At 41.7% G+C, this 5,345-nt stretch overlaps 1 long non-coding RNA gene across 1 annotated transcript in view; it reads left to right on the forward strand.

Annotated features, from left to right (window-relative positions):
* Positions 1-4,481, forward strand: part of LOC107837363 (uncharacterized) — a 10,786-nt gene extending 6,305 nt beyond the window's left edge. The window contains exon 3 of the long non-coding RNA XR_001663388.1: positions 4,391-4,481. This is a non-coding gene — a long non-coding RNA (uncharacterized LOC107837363). The remainder of the gene's footprint in view (positions 1-4,390) is intronic.
* Positions 4,482-5,345: the final 864 nt, after the last annotated feature.

Genomic DNA, 5,345 nt, shown 5'->3' on the forward strand with positions numbered 1-5,345 from the left:
CGCCTGGAGCTGCAAGTAATTTAGTAAGACCGACAAATATATCCCCTGAATATCAGAGCAAATGAAGCTGAGCACAAGAAAGACATAATGAATATGTATATAGTCTAGAGTAGCATGTAGTGGCACAAAACAAACAAATTTGTGGGATTTTGTTGTGGGTGATTCATCTCCTTATCCACATCTCTTTATTATTCTAAAACAGTCTTTACCCTTCTAGACCATATAGAACCTTCTAGAACATTTTATACATTGTCTGCTGTATTTTCCAGTTAGTTCTAAGCTTTTCTAGAAGTTACTAGCATTTTTCAAAGTTCTAGAATATTCTATGTAAACAACCTCAGCAGTATTGACCTTTTGCACGTCACATCACGCTCTTCAAAACTCCCCCCACTCCGCCATGACGGACGTCATAACAACCTATGCGCTCCAGTAAAGCCTGTCAAAAAAACAACAAAAAAACAGACATCTGTTACCTAATATTGCTTTTATTTAGTTGATTTCACTTTAGAAATGGTAGTAGGGTGCTGCGCGGTCGGCTGCACAAATAGACAGGGCGTCTGCCTAAATAAACCTTCCTTATTTTAATTGTAAGTAGTTCTTTCAATGTCCTGTGAGATGATATACTTACCCATTTATCGATAACAACTGGAACTTTCAATATCCATGCCGTCTATTAAACGAGTGCCGCTGCAGCTGTGAAGTTGCCGTATTAACCCGATACTTGCTGGAATGTGCAACGTCTCCCCTTTCAGAAACCGTTGGAATTTTTCAGATAGCGCTAGCGAACACTTTTTACAAGGTAAGAAGATTAACGTTCATGTACTCTATAAGTATCAAGTATGGCATTATGGAGAAGTCTAACCATTAGTAACCATGGAGACAATGCCGCACCATCATGTTAGCCTAGCATGTATGAAAAAAAACAAACGGTTAGCATCTCGTGTTTTGTACTTTTTTAATGTTACTCCGTTGTAAGCGGAAACGCTATTTATGACGTAGTGACATATATCATGTGGCGTGAATTTACGCGAAGTCCGTAATTTGATAAACACATCAGGAGAGAAGAGTATGGGTCGGTTTCTAAGCTAGCTATTTCCAACTTTTGTAAATACCGCCGTCTACCCCAAGCAAGTGTGCTACCTTCACAGACAAATCAGTTTGACTCGAACAAGTAGAAGCCATTGTTAAACGGGCAAAAACAACTTGGGAAAACAATTTCAATCGCTCTGTTCAATACTCCCATCCCTCACTTCCAACGTCTGTAATAGCGCCGCAAGTGACGTAGTTGCAAAAGGGTCAATACAAGGCAGACTGGTGGGTTTCTGGTCCCAGCACTTGTCATTTTAACTTTTCTTGTAAATAGCTGGTCTTTTTTTATAAAGTATTTGTTATTGAGGAACAGGTCTCTCTGTAGAATACAACAGATATTAATACTTGTTTCTGTATTTTGTTGAACAGTAAATCACATTTTCCCAGCCACCACCTTCCCTTTATTAGCCTCTTTTTTTTCAACCTCTTTCAAGCCTCAAGGTGCTTCTGCTGTAAATCCTCTTTTCTGCAGGACAAGTCCAAACCACCTTTTATTGTGAAATCTTTTCCTCATCATCACATGTCCTATTGGCAGGTACTTTTTAAAATCCAACTGGACATGTTTTTTTTTTTTGTTTTTGTTTTTTTTTTTTACATTGTTTTTATTCCAATGACTGCAACCTGGGCCTCAGTGATGCGTTTGGAAATTCAAAACAAGTCAAGACTGTCACATTCAACGAAAAAAAAAATACAAAAAACATTTGTCAATTCAGCTTCTTCCGAGCAGCAGGGAGCTGAAAACGCTTCCCATTCCTTCTGAGTGAGCGCATAAAGTCGAGTTAAACATTGATGTGCAATTATTTATACATCTTGTGGTCTCACATGCCTTCTCACGGTGCTTCGCCTCCCTTCCTGTCAGGAGCGTGCTAATGTGGCTTACCAGCTAGTTGAGCAGCCATTATCAGATGCCACAGCGTGTGCTCTGGGAAGTCACCCGGTGAGGCGCTTCGCTACCAAAGTTATGGCAAACGCAACGAGCCCCCGCAAATCTCGTCGACAGCTCCCACAGGACGATTTTTTTCCAGATGCGTTCGCTTTCCCCTTCACTGACGCGCTGCAGCGTGTGTACGAGCATGAGGAAGTGTGTGTGTGCCATAGCTAGAGCATGTATGGGTAAAAGTGGGTCACAGCTGCCAATATAATATTTTTTTTCCCAAGCAGAGGCTTTCCTTGAGCATTGAAGAGAAATGAAAGAACATGAGCTTGGTCCTTTTTTTTGCCCTCACTCACACTTTCACCCGTCATCATGAAAGGGTGAGCAACAGCGAGGTGAATCCGGTGCCTGTGTTTTCTAAATGGGCTATCTCCCTCCATCTTTGGAATCCGTCAGCCATTTTTCTGTCCCTCTTTGGTATCAGCCATGTCTCCCAAAACTGGAGTGAAGCTTGCTTCTCTGGCTGGTCTTATTTTTGTTGATGGGAGGGAAAAAACCCCCATCAATTTTAGAGGCTTGCATCTTCAATTTCTGTCTACTATTAGCTAAGGAGATTCTCTGAGCATTCCAGTTGGTCTAACAATAAATATTAAACCATGTTTTTTTGTTCTAGTTTGTCTTTAAAGGTGTTTTTACACCTGATAGTCCAGTAGACTCGGTTCGACTGGAGACTGAAATTGTAACATTTGTTAGATTTTCAGCTGGTGTGGTTCGCTTTCACACCTCATTGTGTCAAACGATCCAAACACTTTGAAAATCTTGTTCCTCCCCTCACCTGTGGTGGCGCTGCACCAAGAACCACTGAAGGAAACAGCATAAAAACCTCAGAAGAAGACGTGGGCACAACTTCCACCATCACAAAATGTGAACAAAAATGGAGTGGCATGAGATTTTAGTGACTGTAAGATTTCTTTTTTTTTGTTGTTGTTGTTGGTGGAAGACCACAAGCCATTTTTCCTCTAGCGCTACAAACAATTGTGTGTTTGGATTGTATTTATCCAGAATGCCCTGCGCTGTAGCCTGCTTCCTGCTTTTGGAGTGGTCTCCAGTCCGCTTGATTGCGCATGTGCACTTGAACCACTCAGAGTTCACTTCAGCCAAACCGGCTGAAGAGGATTAGAGTTCGCTTTCTGGTTGGCATCGGAGTCTGATTGCGCGTTCACTCCTCCCCAAACGAACCAAACTTTCCAGACAAACGAAATGGAGTTCAATTAAAGTGAACTAATAAACAGGGCTGGTGTGAATGCACCCTAAACGATTTCACAAATTTCCACGAGTAAATAAAGTAATCCTCTTGTGTTTCCCCTATTTGCCTCCCCCCACCTAAAGGCTTGCATAATTAAACAGCCTCCTTCATATAGAGAATAGTAAAAGGACTTTTCGAGAAATTGAGACCACACCTTGCACATTATTTATCGATCCTGACACAACCACATCAGACCTGCCGATGATGGTCTGCATTACAAATGCCTTTTTTCCCAGCTCATTATCCAGAAAACCAGTGTGTGTTGGATCTCTCCCTGGAGAGGTGTTTCCATGTACTGGAGGGCAGCGAGGGTTAGGGTTGGGGGAGGGGGGAGTTATCTCACAGAAAGAAAGCAGCCCATGAATTTGGTAACAACGCACACTCCGATAATTGCACATCGAGAAAACAAACCGGATCTGATGCTAACGGCTTTCACGATTTGTAGAACACCAAAAGGGAAGTTCTGCGTCATCCGTTCGTCCGGTGCCGCATTCACGTGACGTAAACGGCTGTGGCTGTAGTCTCTGCTGGCCGTCAGCTGTTCGTTACGGCGCAGTGGGGATTGAGGGAGGCCTCGTGGCTTACATAAAAATAAATGACTGCTCTTCATCTGCTCTGTGAAGGACACATTTTTAGAGATTTTCCTGAGCTTCAATATTCCTTCCGACAAAAAGACAATGTGTATTTTATGGGAAAATAAAGCTCTGTGTAAAATGAGTTTGGAAGCGTCTGTGTGGACAAATAACGGTCACATTATTGTGTTTGGGTTGTGACTATCTATATACGTTTATATCTCGTAATTTTGTTTTTGTCGTAGTTGTTTGCTCTCACTGCACTAACTTAAAATGTTTACACAATCCCAGGGCCAGTCCACATGGAAAGCCTTGGGAGTACAGAGGATTTCTTGAAGATGATTAACGAGGTTCCTCAATTGAAACGTCATTTAATATTTAAAAATAACATTATCAGATGGACCAAATTTTGGTATTTTCAGAACCAAAATGAAACCAGTTAATATAAGTAGCATTTCAAAATTAACAAAATCCACATGCGTATCTGGTGAATTTTGGGTTACAACAAGTTTGTTTTTCATTCAGTGAAATTACTCACAGTGGGTAGAGCATCCAGACATTTTCCTCGAGTAAGAGCAGCGATACGTCCTCATAAAATTACTCAAGTAAAAGTAAAAATTCTCAGAAAAGTACATCTTTTTCAAAATTTCACACAAGGTAACTAGTTCCTAGAGCAGGTCATTCACAAGCAATCTTGCTATTCATTACTCACTCGGTATCTTTGATGTTTCACAGAATGTGAGAAAAAAGGGGATCAGGGAAAAAACAGACTGAGAGAGAAACCGATAAAGAGATAAAAGGTCGTACCCATGAACAATGTTGCGAAATGAACCGCTCTGCCTGGATGGCTCAGATTTTTGCCTCAGCTGTGCTCAGACGGCTTTGTGTGGATGCAACTGAAAGTTTGCCAGCATTCTTTCATATGTAGTGGGGGAAATCTATTTGTGAATGTGTGTGTGTGTGTGTGTGTGTGTGTGTGTTGGGGATACAGAGTTGCTCCCCCGCTGAGGGCTTGGGAGACTGACGACCTCGGGCTGACCTTCATTATAAGCCCGTGTTAAGAAGCTGTCTGCTTGCTGACATCGCCCCATACGGGGCAAACAATGGAACAACAGCCGTGCTGCAGCGTGGCGCCGCAAACTGTTTTTCCGATGCACACTGACGTGCTCAGCGCTGAATTGCCTGGAAGATTTTGACACATTATGTAAACCCAGTAAGTCACTCAGCTTCTGGCTTTCAGTAATTTACACTGCTCCTAATCTGAAGGCCCCCACATGTATCACAAACAAGCAGGCTTAAAAAGCAGTTAACATGAATAACTACATCACTGACACTGATCAAATACAAGAGTGCTTCCTGAACAGTACAGCTTCTTTTCATCATTTATTATTAAGCACTGTAGGGGGCGGGGGACAAGTATGCAAATCTTTCCCGGTTCTTTCTCTGAGGAAATTTACTTTAATGATTTGCTAACAAGTTTGTTAAACTAAAAAAAAAAAAAAAT

This window comes from Poecilia formosa, unplaced genomic scaffold (genome assembly GCF_000485575.1).
Source record: "Poecilia formosa unplaced genomic scaffold, Poecilia_formosa-5.1.2 Scaffold4, whole genome shotgun sequence".
NCBI classification, from domain to species: domain Eukaryota; kingdom Metazoa; phylum Chordata; class Actinopteri; order Cyprinodontiformes; family Poeciliidae; genus Poecilia; species Poecilia formosa.